Here is a 16,642-nt window from a genome sequence, read left to right on the forward strand (position 1 = left end):
TCTTAGAAGGACGCCAGCTGCTGGCTTAGAGCCCACCCAGATGACCTCATCTTAACTAAATCATCTGCAAAGACCCTCAATCGTCTCCAGATAAGGTCCCATTTGCAGGCACTGGGGGTTAAGATGTGGACTTGCGTTTTGGGGACACAATTCACCCCACACCCTGGGGTCACCTCCACCAATGGGGGGCTAAGGGGTGGGCCCGGGGAGGTGGGGAGCAGGTGTCCCCAGCCCCTCCAGAGCCCGTGACGACCCCTCCATGTGGCTGGGCAGGTGGGGCTGGGCCTGTGGTCACTGGCTCTTGACCCCAAGTCCACGGAGTCGAGAGTGGGGAGCAGAGACCTCCTCGGGTGGTCAAAGACGTCGGCCTGGGGCCCCCCACCTGCCCCCCTCCCACCGGAAAGCACTAGCAAAGTGGGAGAGGCTGTTCTAGAATCCCCGGGTGGCACCAACCCCACCCCACCCCCAGCTCCCTGCACGGGTGTCCTGAGTTGGGATCTGGGAGGGATAGGACAGCCAGGCTGGGGGGAGGGCGTGTGTGTGTGTGTGTGTGGGCCCCTGACCGTTGTGGCTGGCAGGAGGTGGCTGTCCATTTGCAGGGCCTGGAGTCCCCCCCAGGGCTCTCGGCAAAGTGTCTTGCCTCACCGGGACCGCATCAACTCCTCGGTTGGCAAGGCCCTGCAGCCCAGGACGCTGGGATCTTAGGGCCTCTTCTGTGGCTGGAGGGCTCTGGGCAGCGGAACGGCCGCCCCCCTGCCAGGCGGGGGCAGCTGGGGCCCCACGTCCCTCTCCCCTGACTGCCTGCCGGACGGCGGGGCCCCCGGGGCCGGCTGGCGGTTTCCTCCCACACGCGGCACCGCACGTGGACGGGCCGAGCCGGGTCTGCAGAATGTCAACTCGGTGCAGGAGAAAGCACGGGGCGGCCGGGCCCCCGTGATGATTTGCAGACCCCAGGGGCCCAGACAGACAGAACCCACACCCCAGCCCGGGACCACGGGGATTCCAGGCCGACCCCGGCTTCCTGAGTCAGTCCAGGTCTGGGGCTGGACCTGAGGGCACGGCCAGGCTGGAGGAGAAACCAGACTGGGCAGGGAGGGGCCGACACAGAGCCTGAATCCTCATGGGGGGGGGGGGGGTTGGATCCAGAGCAGGGACACCTCACCCATCTGAGCCTCGATCTCCTCGTCTGCAAGACCAGCCCAGTCGCTGTTCGTGCTGCAGGGGTGGTCGTGGGCCCATAAAACAGGAGCAAAGTGCTGGGGCCGGTGCTCCCGTCAGCTCTTCGGGCCTCCTGCTGGAGGGGTAGACACACAGACAGAGAAGGGCAGGCCAGGGGCAGGAGGAGGGGAGCAGGGGGAGAAGAGGCTTGGCTGTTGGGGGTCTTCCACAGCCTCCCCCCGCCCCGCCTTGGATGTGGGGAGGCTGCAAAGCCCGGGAAAGCCGTGACCCAGATTCCTGGACGCTCCCGGCCTCCACGCAGGAGACTGCTCACGGTCCCGCCGCCCTGGCTCTTCTGTGCCCTGAGGTCCGTGCATTTTACGGAGTGTCTGTCTTCCGCCCTGCAGGCCCCCAGCCCTGGTGTCTCGCCCGGGACTCCTCGGAGGCTTAGGGGGGAGGTGCGGCAGGCAGGGGGAGGCCAGCGTCAGCTGGGTCACTCTGTCCCCCCAGGCTGGGCACTTGGGAGGAGGGAGGCCCGGACAAGCCTGCCCCAGTGGTGGCCTGGAGGGCTGGGCCCCCTCCACTGCTGAGGCCCGCGCAGTGAGCACGATGGGCTGCAGGCTGGCCCGGCCTGGGGACAGGACTCCCAGCTGTCTCTCGCAGGGGGTTGACCCAGCGAGTCCCCCGTTCTGAGCACCCACACCGCACACCCCTTTCCCACCCAGCTTCAACCCCGGGAGGGACAGGGCACTTATGTCTTGGTGTTTTTCCCGAGCACGGGCTACAGTGGGGAGTGGGTGTCTGCACACAGCAGCCGTGCAGAGGCCCGCGGAGCTGGGGAGGAGCAGAGGGGGAAACTGAGGCACAGGGAGGTCGAGGTCGGTGTCAGGCTGGTTTTTGGAAGCAGACTCTGACAAGAGGGTTCTCGGGAAGGCTTCCCAGGGAAGTCGGCCGGGTGGATGTGCTGGGTGGGCGAGCGGGGGCGCAGCAGGAAGTGAAGGAGGCTGGGCCAGGCCAGGCGCTCAGGCCACGGAAGGGACCCAGGACCACTGCAGTGCCCCATTCACGGACAGTCCTCTGGTTGCTGGTCACAGGCGGCCCCCACCACATGCAGGGTGTGCACCCCCCTGCCCGGCCGTGGGGTCGGTGCTGGGAGGTGACCCTCTGGCTAGGTCCTCGCCCACCTCCTCCCCCAGGTGGGTTCTGGGTGTCGGCTTGTGGCGCACGTGGCCTGATCCCAAAATAAAACATTTGGCTTCCAGGACTGAGAGCCTTGAAATGCAAATACTGCTTCCTTGTTTCCAAAAAGCAGTCACATCCAGGCCTCCCAGAGCCCCGTGTCCTGAGACAGCCGGCGTCCGCGGCCCTTGAGGGGAGCCAGGCAGGGGAGGCTCCTTCAGCCTCTGGGACAATCCGGGAAGCAGGTGCACGACCACCCCCCAGCCCTGCCGTTGTACGGGTGGGTGGTATCCTGATGTCTATCCCAGGACCCCGGGGGGCAGCCTGAACAGCCCCTTGATCGCTGTGTGCAGGGCATGGGCATCAGGAAAGGTCAGCCTCCTGCCCTGAAGTCTGAGGACACTCGGGGGCATGCGTCCCCGACACGGTGGGGTCAGGGGGTCTCAGGGCAGAAGAGCAGCCAGGCCCTCCTCCCCCGCCACCGTCCTACAGAAGGGCCAGTGAGGTCCCCGGAGGAGAGGGCGGCCAGGTGGGCCTTGCTCAGGGGACACGGGCCTGCATCAGGCCAGGACACTGGGCCGCCCCCTCCACCCGCCTTGGGACAGAGGGGAAACGGACGTCTGTGGCCAGCCTGCTTCCAAACGGGACCTCAGGAAAGAGCCCCCAGCCCCCAGGCAGGAGGGGGGCCGCAGGGAAGGCAGGCCTAGGCCCCAGGGTGGAGGGCGCCAGAGGGGGCCGGGCCTGGGCTGGGGGGACAACAGCAGGGGTGAAACATGGCAAAGGCAGCGCCCCCCCGTGGCCGGGGCGAGCTCCATCCGGGTGGGGAGGGGGCTCCTCTGTGTCCCGGCTCAGCACCTGCGCTGGCCTCAGCGGCCTCCGTCTCCAGGTTCCACACTGGAGCTGCCTTGCCCCGGCTCTGACGAGACGTCTAACTGGGAGCATCACACCCGACCGGGTGAGCCTCAGATCACACGTCCCACGTCAGGGGCACACCGCCCGCTGGCCTAAAATCACATTTCCGCTTCCCAAAAAAGCTGTCTCAGCCTCCGATCGGGGGCTCGTGACCTTGGCACGGCGCAGCCACCCCGCGCGGTGTCCTGGTCTGAGGATGGCCCAGAGGCTGGAGCACCAGAGAGCACTTGAGGCTAAAGCAGGCCAGCGAGCCCCTGGCGGGGTGGGGCCCCGTTTCCCCTCCTCTTTCTGGGGTCTGGCATCGGATGTTGAACATGGAGGGTCTGCCATCTGACAGCGCCCCCCCCAGCCCAGGAGCCCTCCCCACCGGAGCTCGCAGCCGCCGGCCCAGTCCAGGGGTGCTGGTGGGGCAGGGGAGAGCTGCCTCGCTCATCTGAGACACGGGGTGTCCTCTACTCCTTGTCCCTCCCACAGATGGACGGGCTGGAGGTGCTGAACGGAGGCAGGACTGGCCTGCGTGGGCGCGGGGGCCCTGGCCGTGGGGTTGCCAGGCAACCGCCAGTGCTCACGGCTGCATCCCGGCTCCTCCTCCTCAGCGAGGAGCCCCAGGTTCGAATATTCACACTGTGCTGCTTGCTAAGGCGCTGTGGCTCTGGAAGGGAGCAGGGGACAGTGTCCTTGGGGCACGTCAGGAGCGCCTCGCCCGGGTGGCCCAGTCCCTGGAGGGAGAGAATGCTTGCTCAGTGTCCCCAGCACCTGGCCAGGTGAACCCAGCGGCCCAGCCTGGCTCACTCGGGACCCTGTGGGGGGGCCGGGTTTTCCAGCACCTTCTGTGGTTCTCTTTCCTCCCCGACCCCGGGCCTCCTGCCAATCCAGAGCGGTGGCAGCCGGGGAGTGACAGGGGCTCACTGGCTGTGACCTGATCCTTACATGGGGACCACTGAGGGGCCAGCCCCCACCCCCACCACGCAGGCACCGTGGAGCCTCGGCCTCCCCAGGCTCTGGGGGGCCTGTGCCGGTTGCACACCTGGGCCCTCCCTCCACCTGCTCATGCAGACCCCCACTGGAGCCACCTCCGCTAAGGACCAAGCCAGGCAGATGGGGTCCTTGCACACAGCAAGGGGCGGGGCGGCTGCACAAGCCCCAGTCCCCCCCTCCCCTTCGAGAGTTTTGAGGAGAGGCACCCGGAGGGAAGCCTGGAGGCTGAGGGCGTCTTCCTGGGACAAGCTTGTCTCAGAGGAGCAGGGACAGGATGACCCCCTAGGCCCGAGTCCTCTAGGTGAGGGCCCCGGGGGCCGGAGATCTCCACGCCCTCCGTGCCAGGCAGGTCTGCAGGCTGGGGGGGGGGGGGGGCGGAGTTCTCCACATCTTGGGTGGCCCCCCGGCAGGGGTCAGGGTGCCAGCTCCCGGAAGCACAGGGCCTCCCCCCTACTGGCTTAGGGCAGCTGGGAACCAGGGTGCATAGACACCCAGGCCTTGGTCCCCCCTTGGCTGAGGCCCCCCCCGGCAGAGCCCCCAGCTGCCCGACACTGTGGAGCCGGTGAAGTCACAGCCCAAACAAGCAGACGGACGTGGCCTCGGTAGCCGTTAGGAGGTGGGACCATTGTCGTGTGCAGATTTCCACACTCGAGTTAGATTCGGGAGTTTCCCTTTATTGAGCATAAAAGGCCTGCCTAAGTTTCCGAGTAGGACACGTCAGTTCTGTCTGGTCCCAGGTGCCGGCCGCTAACGGATACCCTTCGGAACTGGGGGGTGTCCACGCAGAGCAGGTCCCAGCCAGCCCCCACCCTGCCCGGGGCCCGGACACCCACCGTGCAGCCAGGACCCCCCACACGCACGGCACGCTGCCGCCCTCCAGACCCCCAGCCCCTGCAGGCCCACGTCCAGGACGGGGTCGGCTCGGCTGCACGTGGACTGACGGGGAGCCCTCCCTCCTGCCTGTGACTGACGAGGCTCACAGCCCCCGGCCTCTGTGTAAACCTCAGGCTCAGTCACAGGACAGACATGTGGGGAGCACGTGCGGGGACTGTCTAGGGCCCCAGGGAATGTCCCGGGTGCCAGAGACTGTGAACTGTGGGGCCCAGGAAGAGCCAATAAGGGGGCCCAGGAGCTGAGGCCCAGGGAGCCCAGGCTCCTTGAGGGGCCTTCAGAGGGAGACGGGGCCACCCTGCCGTATCCCTGCCCCCGCCCCCGGCCAGCAGCATCCGGGTCTGTCTCCAGAGGGTGACCACAGGCTCTGCAAACCCTTGTCCCCGGCCTTGGGGCCTCTGCTCACATGGGCCTGTCTCAGAAGCCCCCTAAGGAACCCCTCCGGCAGCACCCGAGAGCTGGGCCGGGGGCCTTTGCCACCGGGGGCAGAGGATCTAGGATTTTCCCTTTGGGCCGCTGACCGGCCCTGCCCGCCCTGGAGACTGTGGGCAGATTGCCGCCCCGGGGAGAAGCCTGACCTGGATGGGGAAGCGGAGGGACGTCTCACCCCTGCCCTTGGGATGAACCAGTCTCAGTGTCGGGGCCACTGCCCCTCACCGCCGCCCAGCGAGAGCCGCCCTGTGGGAGCCCAGGGGCCCCGTTAGAGACGCGGTGCTTGTACGTCACCCTCTGAAGCTGTTCTTTAACGTTTCGTAGACCCGGCAGTGAAGAATCTCGAACCGGGGGCCATGGGACGCCTCCTCTCCTCGGCTCCCACACAGGCTCCCCCCTGGCCACGGGCGCCTTGTGGGGAAGGCAGCCTTTCTGTGGGGGCTCTGAGGCCCTCGATGCCTCCAGGAGAACCCGAGCAGGCGTGGGGCCCACGGCATCCAGCCCCCCAGCCCTTTGGGACCCCGAGGTACACCCGAGCTCCCCCTGCTCCAACCCCCCACCTCTGTCCTTCCAGAAATGATTTCCTGGGTCACCGAGTCTCCGGAAACTTCCGGAGTCTTCAGGTTGAGCTGGGGGCACAGACGGTGGGGACCGAGGTGGGGGCCGGCCTGGCGGTGGCCCCGCTAAACCCTGACTCTCCCTATTGATCTGGGGACAATTACCCGACGGCAAACCCCATTAGGTCTCTCGCGCACCATTACACCGTCCGGAAATCGCACTTTATCCCTGACGCCACCGGTGGGACAAAGTTCGGGGCAGGATGCGGGGTGGCCGGCTGTGTGGAGGCGCCTGCCACCTCCGATGTGGGGCAGGGGTGTTGTAAACCTGGCCCCTCCCAGAGCGGTGCCCTGGCCCATGTAATCCCGCTGCAGGGCCCCTGGTGTCCAGCACCCCCAGAACGCAGGAGCACCCCCAGAACGCAGGGGCACCCCCAGGGGTGAGCCCCTGCCTGCTGCTCGGAGACGAGGGACCCTGTTGGCCTCCCCCCCACCCAACCCCCAGACCCCAGGCCTGGTGAGCCAAGATCGGGAGGTCCGTCGTCATAGAAACAGACCACATTCCCAGAGTAAACCCTGGCCATCTGTGTCCCTCTGTGGCCGGGGCCGGGAGTGGGGAGGAGGGACAGGCGGCTTCTCCTCCCCAGATCTGCTCAGCAGAGAAATGGGGGCAGGTCCCCGCTCACACCCCTGCCTGTGCCAGCTTCCCACCAGGCAGGAATCCCATCCCACAGACCCCTGGTCCCCTCTAACACAGCCCATGGGCCCCCAGACCCAGCTGGCCAGCAGACACACCGAGTCGGAGCCCATCCGGCTTAAGGAACAGTATTAGCCACTAGCCAAGGGACACTGGGAGCCACCAGAAGCTGAAAGAGGCAGGAAGGATCCTCCCCTCGAGGCTCCAGAGGGACCACGGCCCCGTGACATCTTGATTTAGAGCTTGTGGCCTCTAGACTGGGAAGAAATAAATTTCTGTGTGAAGCCACGCTGTTTGTGGTCCACCGTTGGGACAGCCCTCACCAGCCGACACGTTTCCTTAAACAGCGGTTATCGTGGTAATCCCGAGCACGGACAGTTAATACCTTAGGTACAATGTGAATAAAGGCAACTTTCAGTCTTTTGCTGCTTTTATTAATTTGCAAAATACAAAGGGAACACACACACTGAGGACGGCCCCTCCATCTGCACCTTTTCCAACTGGTCAGGCTCCCCTCGCTGTCCCCCAAGCGACCCCGGACCACAGCGCCCGCCCTCGGGGCAGTGGGAGGTGCTCAAGTGCCTGTGGCCTCACTGTGACCGTGACCCGGGTAGTCAGCTGGCCCGGGGCTGGCCAGGGCTCGGCCAGCCCTAAAGGGCCAGATGCCTGCTAGACTCCCCCGGCCGCTCTCTGTCGGCCGGTGGCCGCCCCTCGGGGGCTCTGGCAACGGTCACGGTGTGGAAGGGGCATGCTGTCTCAGCACGGTGGGGACTTGTATGTGTCTGTGCCCGACCAGGCCCTCGTACTCATGGGGCCACTGGCAGTGGGAGGCAGAGCTGTGGGTGGCCCTGGAGGCTCCGCTGGAGGGCCCGGGAGGAGCTGAGGACCGCCCAGAGAGCTTTCTGGAGGAGGGGGTCCAAGGCCCGAGTCCTGCAGACAGAAATAGGAGGAGGGGGCGGCCCCGGGGGGAGAGCCTGGGCGGAGGGGTGCAGGTGGTGCCCCGGGCCCTTCGGCCCCACCAGGTCAGCCTGCGAGGAGGAACCGGGGCTGGGGCAGGTGGGAGCAGGTGCCGGGCAGCGGGGGGCGGGGGGGGGTGCTGGCGGAGCCCACAGGGAAGGAGCTTCCGGTACACACAGAGCAAACGGCGTCAGGACGAGGCGCCTGCTCCCTTCCAGGGGCGGGAGCCCCGGAGTGCCTCTCTGTCTCCTCCAGGAAAGCAGGACGCGAAGTAACGCTGAGCCCACCCCACGGCCAGCCGGGCTCGTGACGGCAGCTGAGAGCCACCACAGGCAGTGAGGGAGGCTGGGAGGGGTGGAGCTGCCCCCTCCCCTGCAGCCCAGCGCCCCAGGCCCTGCCTGGACAGTGGCGAGACCCTTCCTCCCTGGCGAGACCACACCTGCGTCTCGCCCCTACCCACAAAGACCCCAACTCCTGGGAACCTGCCCTTCAGGGGTCCCGGAGGGTGGACCTCAGTTGGATCCGCCTATGGGGTCGGGGCCGGTCCGCATGCCACCACCGTTAACCCTTGGGCCCTGCAGGAGACGCCCACCTTCTTCTGTCCTCACTCCCGCCAAGGCGCCTGCAGACTGGGTGGAGGACGGACCCTCCCCACTGCCCAGCGATGTCCACCCTCCCTGCCCCTCCTTCCAGCGACCCTCGGCTCCCAGGCCTCCGATGGGCTCAGGGCCTGGCACCCTCAGGACGCCTGCCCCACGGCCCTCGGGGATGGCCTTGTAGAGCTTCTGGAGTTCAGAGGACAGCGACTGAGCCCGGCCTCTTGGTCCCTCTAGGGACCACGCTTGTGGCTGCACTGACTTCTGGACCTCCACCCGCCCCCCACCTGTCCGGGCCAGGCAGAGGCAGGGCGCGTCCACAGACTCTGAGACCCAGCGACCCAGGGGTCCCAGCCGTGCCTTGGCCTGCCTGCTTGCGGGGGCATCAATCCCCAGGAGCCAAGCTCACATCTGAGGACACTTCAAACAGCAACTTGCAATCAGAGAATCTGAGAAATTTGCATGGGGTGACGCGCATGACCTGGGACTGCTCTGACCTCTGCACCTGACCTGACCTCTGACCTCTGTGCTCAGAATACCCCGCAGGCGTGCGGCCGGCCGCGCACGATGCACCGGGACCGGGCCTGGCTTTGCAGGAAGGCCCCGGGGCAGGGTGCCCCTCACGGTGGCCCTGCCCTTGTCCTCGCACTTGGCCGGCTGCCGCTTCTCCTGGTGGAGACGCCGCGGCTGCGAGCGGCCTGGGTTCCATCTGCTAAGTGGCTCCATGCCGCGTCCACCGCTCCCACGAGGACTGTCTGGGCTCAGTGCTCCTGTCCAGCCGACGTCATCCGCATCTATTTTCAGGGCCTCTTTGGGCTAAGTGCTGGGCAGAGCCCGGCCCTCCTGCCAGGGCCCCGAGAGGGGCTTGAGCTCGGGTCAGTTTTCGTCCTCTCTGGGGCCACGGGCACGAGGCCTGGGCTTCTGGTGCCGCCACAGCCCGGCCACCCCTTCGGATGCACTGGGGATGCCCTTGGGCTGGTGATTCTAGGGAACACGGTCTCCTCTTTCCTGCTCGCAAAGTGTTATCATAGAGAGAACGTCTGTCAACAGAACACCTTTCTCTCAGGACCTCCGGCAGGAAAGAACCGGCCTGCCCTTTCCAGAGCAGGGTCTCCCCCCACAACACTGCTAACACTGGCCAGACAATCCCTAGTTGTGGGCCTGCCCTGGGCGCCCTGCAGCTCTGGGCCATCCTCCGTTTCCTCTGCTGTGACAACCAAAATGCTTCCAGATGTTGCTAAACATCCCTTGGCGGCAAAGTCACCTCCAGCGGCAAGACAATGTCAGGCTCCCGACCCCACCTCTGCCGGGAAGAGGCCCCGCCCCTGGGGTCCCCACAGGCCCTGACCCTCGCAGGTTATGAGAGGAACGTGGGACTTCTCTACGGGCCTCCCGGACGGGCCCCTGGAACTGAGGGGGGAGTGGAGGGAGGACAGGAGCCGTCAGGCTGACCACAGCCCCGCAGCCTACCAGGCTGAGGGCGAGACACCCATCGCGGACACCCCAGCCAGGGAAGGGGCCGCGGCTCCCGGTTTGCAAATAAGGCACAGAGAGGCTGAGCTGGAGGGAAGTCACACAGCTCACAGGCAGGATGTGGGGCCCGCCGGGTGGCCTGACCCCAGGGAGCTCCATGCCCTTGACCAGCGGCTCCACAGGGGCAGGACGAGAGGGAGGGGCAGACGGGAGGCAGGGAGTGGATGGAGAGAACACATTCTCCGCTCTCCTCCCTATCTGCCCTCCAAATGACCCTCCAGGCTCTTATCTGGTGCCCACACACCCCTAATCGGCTCGCTTACCCACAGAAGCGTTTGCAGATGAGGTTTCTGGAGCCTCTTAGCGTCAGAAGCAGCTCAGAGCAGCGCTGTTCCCTCCTGACAGCTCCGTGGGACAGCCCAAGGTTGCTGAGGGCACAGCTCACCTGGGGGTGTTGGAGAGCTGGGGGTGGGGTGCAAGGCGCCCCACAGGGATGTCTGAGGGCATGCGGTCAACGCCAGCCGAGGGAGGCCCCGGGGACGCCCCAAAGCCCCGGGGGTCCAGGGTTTCCACCAGGGCCATTGTGAATTGCACTCACTTCGGGGACATCCCCGGCTGCCCTGTCTTGTCCCTAGGGCTGGGTCCCTCGGGTCAGTGCCGCATCTGAGGCCAGGCCCCAGTCCCCATTGCCTGCCTGGGGTCTGAGGGCCAGGAAACGCCGGCCTCGCCGGGCCTCGGTTTCCTCATCTGGGAAGCGGTCGGCTGCTTGGGTGTGGGCAGGTGAAATCCTTCCCTGCCCTGCCCATGTCAGGGTCACTTGTGTGCCCACCCCAGGCAGGGCACGGGGACCCAGGTGACGGGGATGGGGCCCGTACGGAGTGGGGGACAAGGGGAACACAGGCACGTGGCTCTGTCCACCGGTCATCCTTGCTCAGGCTGAGGAACGGCCGGGCCGGAGACGGTGTAGCCGGGCCAGGTGGGGGCCGGACGGCCCCTCCCCACTGCCCACCCGCCCCCTGGCATCATCAGCCTCGCCACGTCAGCCTGTTCCTGGCCCTGCTCGGGCAGACACGAAATCTCTCCTAAATCCCGTATTTAATTTTGTTCTCTGGGAAATCGTAGGAGGTTTTGGAGATAAAGCTGAGCTGATAAATTGGGGATTTGGCAGTTCCTGCAGAAACTCCTGAACCGGCGGTGGGAGGCAGGCCCAGGATGCCCGGGTCAGCCGGACCCCGCTTAGGGGGGCCCCCAACAGCATGCTGGGTCAGCGGGCTCCCCAGGGTGACCGGCGTGAGGGACACCAGGGTGATCATGACACACACGGGGGCCAGACCGCGAGGGACACCCCCTAGGTGCTGTTAAAGGTGAGTCCACGCATCACAAGAGCTGGGGGGCCGAATCACGTGGCCGACGTCAGCCACCCCTGGACCCTCTTCTCAAAGTCGCGCCTCTGCAGACCCTTCCCCGAGGGTGTGCCGTCAGTCCCTGCCCTTGCTGGCCGCTCTGCCTTGGGCATGCCCCACTTAGCCAACACCCACCTTCTGGAACATTCTCCTCCAATCTCCCAAGCACGTTCTGGCCAGCGTGGAGGGGAATAGGGTTATCGCCTCCCTCATCTGGGACGCTGTAACTCCTCTAACGTGACCCAGATGGCATTTGGTTTGTTAGCCTTGAAACCCATTGGCTGATGTCCCCCCCGGGGGCGTCTCAGAAACCTCCGTGGGTAGGGAAGTTTTCGTCTGGTTTCCTCATCACCGTTGAGTTTGTCTTTTCACACTGAGGCGGCTTTTGGTCAGACGTCCCTGCCCGGAACACAAGCAAGTGATGCCTGGGGCCTCAGAGCACACCCCGTCTAGGGCACCTGACCAGCGCGGGCTTCCAGGGTCCCTGGCCCTTCCGCATTGCCTTCACGCTCCTCAAGCCCGTTTCTTTCATTTCCTCAGCTGGGCTGCGTACCTTTTGCTCACAGCAAAGGCCTATCAATGCCAGGACGTGCCTGTGCGCCTGGGCCACCGAAGGCAGACAGAGGAGGAGCCAGTTCAGATACTATGAGAGGCAATCACGGCAGCCTTCCTGGAGGAGAGGTGAACTCGCAGGAGGTGGGGCCGACGGCACTCCAGGACTGTGGGAGGTGGGTGTGGCGACGCCTGGATGGCCTGGGTCCCGGCTGGGCCTGAGTCCGTCAGGATGGGCCAGGTTTCCTTGCGGTGGCAGAGGTCGGGTCACCTCGATGGCTTCCCACAGCAAAGGTTTATCTCTTGTCTTGCCCCAGGTCCCTCGTAGATTGTCCTGGGCCCTGCCCCATGACATCCGCACTCAGGGACAGGGAGTGTCACCAGTCACCTGGCAGGGGCAGGGCAGATGGAGAGGCAGCACTGGCTCTTGAACGCTCTGGCCGTGAATGAGTTGGGTCACTTCCCTGTTTCATCGACCAGAGCGGGGGCACGGCCTCACCTCTCTTTAGAGGGCCACTGGGGGCCTCCCCTGTGCCTGCTGAGGGCACAGGGCCAGTGGGCCGTTTGTCCAGCTCCCCAAGTGCCAGGCTGGCTCCTTGGCCCAAGGGGAAAGGGCAGGGGGCCCCCATCAAGTGCATGGAGCCTTGGGTCCCCCTGGGACCTCAGGGCAGGGCCTGGAGGCCTACTGGGAGGTGGGGTGTGCTCGAGGGGGACAGAGATCTGGACTGAGCTCTGGCCTGGGGCCCCTGGGGTCAATGAGTATAAAAACCCTCACGGCCGCGTGAGGCTCACTTTCTAGAAAGAAACGTCATTTACAAACCTGCCTTGAAATTCCGGATGTGAAAATTGCCTTTGGGGACAGAGATGAAATGCCAGGCTGTAGCCGAACGTGGACAGCCCATGGCCGACCCGCCGCTCCTGGGGAGGGTCCGGCCCAAGCCTCTCCCCTCAGCTCCTGCACAGCTGCACCCCTGAACCTCCAGAAGGCCGGGGAGTTTAAAACAGGGCAGGCACTGCCCCTACAGCTGTGCCCAGAGAGGCCCCAGCCTCAACCCTGGGAGAAGGTTCTGGAGTCTTCTGGTCCTCTGGTCCCTGCCGTGTGACCTTGGGGTGACCTCACAGCTCTGTGTTTTCTTCATCATAGTTGGGGACCCACAGCACCCTCAGGGTGAGCGTCCAGCAGGTGCTGACAGGGGCCAACGGAAGCTTGGAGTGGGGCTCTTTGGGTGTGGGCATGAGCACGGGCTCCGTGAGGGGTTCTGCCAGACACCTGCTGGGGGTCGTTCGCTGGAGCCCCAGGACGGGAGCCCTGGCTCTCAGGCTCCACGTGCCCAGAGGGGGACCAGGCCAGGAGGGACCAGGGCGTGGGCGGGCTGCAGGGCATGGGTGCCCAGCCTCACAGAGCCAAGCGGGCCCACAGCAGCCCCTTTCTGGAGCGTCCGCACCAAGGTCTCTTTAAGCAGAGCGAGGTGGGCCTGCTCCACCTGAGGCGGCTTCTCCTAGCAGCTGCTTGGACCCCTGCAGAAGCCCGCGGGGACGTGCTCCACGGGAGCAAGGAACACGTGTGCACAGGACCGGCTGCCAGGGCCCCAAGCCCCGCGGTCGGCGGCGGGGAGACATCTGGCAGGGACGGCTGCCGCTCTGTGACTGACCCACCCTCCCTGATCCCTCTGCCATTCCCCTGGGTGGGCAGACGGGGTCCAGCTCTCAGGGACTCATCTCTGACGGGGACTGGAGGCGGCCCTCCCTCCCCGAGGTATCCTTGGGTGTGGAGCTCAAGTTCGCTCAGGCATCACGGACAGCCCGTCCGGTTCCAGCACTCTCCACTACATCCTGACGCGTGGCTGCTTGAACTCCTCCGAGGACGAGGAGCTCACTCCCTGAGGACAGCAGAGCCTTGTTCTCACCACGCAGTAATCAGAGCACCAGGCAGGCGGCTCTGTGCTGCGTGTCTCAGCGAGCTGTTTCGTGGACACGTCCTCAGCGCCGTCCCAGACCCCAGATGCCCCGAGTCTGCGGAGCTGAACCTTCCCAGGGGTTCATCCTGCTCACTGTTGGTCGTCTGGCCCCTTTCCTCCTTGTTCTGATTACAAATCTCACTGCTGAGTTGCTTGGTATGGTGACATTTTCCTCTCTTTTGAAAAATGCCCCCTATTTGCCATCGCATTCTAGGGCTGGATTTAAAGCACCAGAATTGCGGGCTGGACGCAGGAACAGCTTATGTCCTTCAGTGCCACCCGACAAACTGCTTCTAGAAAGCTCCCCCGATGGGCCAGGGCACACAGCCCGCCCACGCCGGGCGCTCAACTTCCGTGCCTTGGTCGATGGGGGCGTGGTGGTGGTGGGCAGTCGTTAAGAGCCCCTCACTAAAGTCGTGGGCTCTCGGGGTTCTCCGTGGGGTCCGGGAGATGAAAATGTTAGCACCCCCAAAGAATGGAAGATAAGCGTTCAAAAAAAACTCGTGTGCCCACGTTCACCACAGACACAAGGCCGTCCTTTGGCGGGCGCACGGATACGCAGAACGCGGTCTACCCCGGCCGTGGGGTGCTGCTCAGCCATGAGAAGGAAGGGAGCCCCTGCTGCCACACGGATGGGCCCCGGAGACAGCAGAGGTGACGGGGGCTGATGTCGCGGGACCGCGTTTCTATGGAATGGGCAGAACAGGCAAACCCAGACATTTGCAGAGTGGAGGTGGCCGGGAGCTGGGGCTGGGAGGGGCGGGTGGGGGAGGGGTGACCCGTGATGGGGACGGGATTCCGTTGCCGGATGAGAAAGTTCTGGAACCAGATAGAGGCGGCGGTCGTGCAAACTTGTGAATGTACTGAGCGTTGCCAGACCGAACGCTACCCGGGCAGGTTTTCTGCTGTGTGTGCTGGGCTGCGATAAAAAAGCATCAATGACAGTGACAGTCCTCGAGGCCTGCGGCTGCCGACTTCCAGATGCGGATGGCAGGAGGGGCAGGCGGCTCTCCCGGTCACTCCCCTGCTGGCGGCGGGCTGGCGCCCGTCTGGGCCTCCCTCCCCGTCTGTCGTTGTGTGGCCGTGCCCACGGCCGTGTCCTGGCCGAGGTGTCCTGTGGCCGGGGCTCTCCTGGACGGTCCTCTGGCCATGCAGACGGGGTCCACGAGCTCACTTCACCCTGCAGTGAAGTGTCACAGCTTCTTCTAAAACGCCTTTAATGCGGATGTATCCGGAGGCACTTCTGGAGGATGCAGGTTCCCAGGGGTGACGAAGGCCAAGGTCACGTTGTCCAGCTCGCAGCACCCCCGAGGCGCTTCTCTGGGTGGGCTGGGGGCCCTCCCAGCCTTCTCTCCCCGCAGACAGACCACAGACTGTGCCCGGGAAGGACCTCTTGAGAAGTGATGTGGACAGAGAGCCTCCCGGGGGGAATGAGGTCGGGGTCAGGGGTCAGGGCGCCCAGGCACGGGGCCGGCCACACCGGGAGCTGCCCACACACCATGTCACTTCATTCTCAAATACCTATGAGGGCGGGGTTGCCCTTATCCCCAGCTCACAGGCGGGGAAACTGAGGCACCAGCCGTGCTGGTGGGACGCCTGGGTGAGTGGGCCACGCGGCTGCCAGGGGCTGGGTGAGCCCTGGAAGGAGACACAGCTGCTCAGAGTGGGCGCAGGGCACACAGGGAAGCTTCCATGGTCTTGAGTCCCCACCTTCTGCTCAGGGCCCAGGAGCCGAGGGAGGGTGAGCCCCCAGCCTGCCGGCCGCCCTCCCACCAAGTGCAGGGAGGTGGCCCGGAGCCCGTTTGACAGGCAGCCGGGCCTCTGGCACGCCCGTCCACACTCACATCGTCCTCCTCCTCCTGCTGGTCCCCTCCTGCTGCAGCACGGGCCTGACACCTCCCCAGAAAGGGCACTTCCACAGCTGCCCAAGGCCCCCTCTCATGGCCCGGGAGGTGCCCCAGCCTGGTCTGGACTCTGCCCTTCAAGCCCCGGCCAAGGGGACTCTCCCTCCCCTTCTGAGCCTCCCTTCCCTGGTCCACCTCTTGGGCCCCGTCCAGACTCTGTGCTGCTGGCCCAGGAGGGGGGAGAGTGCCCTTCCGCTCCTGCCTGTGGGTGCCCCCCCCCCACGCCCACCGGCCCGGCGGCATCTGCTGTGACTGTGACCAGCTAGGCTCGGGGCTGTCTGAGACGCTCCAAATCCTTCCTTTAATAAAAGTCCCGCCCGCCCCAGGAGACGGGCGGGGGAGCGCGGTAAGAAAAGTTCCTTGAGTTGTCACTGCGCGTGGGAGGGTGGAGGGCGTGGCTGGGCTGGACCCTGCTGGGGGAGGGGATGGGGGGCCCTTCTCGCCAGGCTCACCCTTGGTAGTGCCCGTGGCGGGCCCTGGGAGTCAGGGGCACTGATCACTTGTGCCAGAGCGACTCCGCTGTGCGCGAGCCCTGTATGGGGACCGGACCCCAGGCCCTAGACCTACGGGCCAGGCTGGGGTCACAGGCCCCGCCCCCCGCGAAGGCAGATGGAGAACTTGGTGCGCCTCCCCTGGGCCGCCCGCACCAGAAGGGGCACCCTTCTGCGTAGCTGGGGTCAGGGGCTCTACACCCGAAACCTGGCGGGGAGGGGTCAGGGCTGCCTCCCCCTCCCTCTGGGCCCCACCAGCCCCCTCACCTGCGAGGGGCTTCATCCTTTCTGCTGGGGTCCTGGTGCTGAGGCCGCCTCCATGCTGCCTGTGACTCAGTGTCCCTCCGCGCAAAAGGGGACTAGCTGCCTGGGGTCACGTGAGAGCCAGATCCAAGCCCCAGGTGAGCTCTGGGAAGGGCATCGTTACTCAGCCATCCCCACCCCCTCTCCTCCAGTCACTCTAGGGATCAGGGCCAAGGGCTGCAGGCCCAGGCCAGGCCCCCC

The sequence above is a fragment of the Felis catus genome, chromosome E3 (assembly GCF_018350175.1).
Source record: "Felis catus isolate Fca126 chromosome E3, F.catus_Fca126_mat1.0, whole genome shotgun sequence".
Taxonomy (NCBI): domain Eukaryota; kingdom Metazoa; phylum Chordata; class Mammalia; order Carnivora; family Felidae; genus Felis; species Felis catus.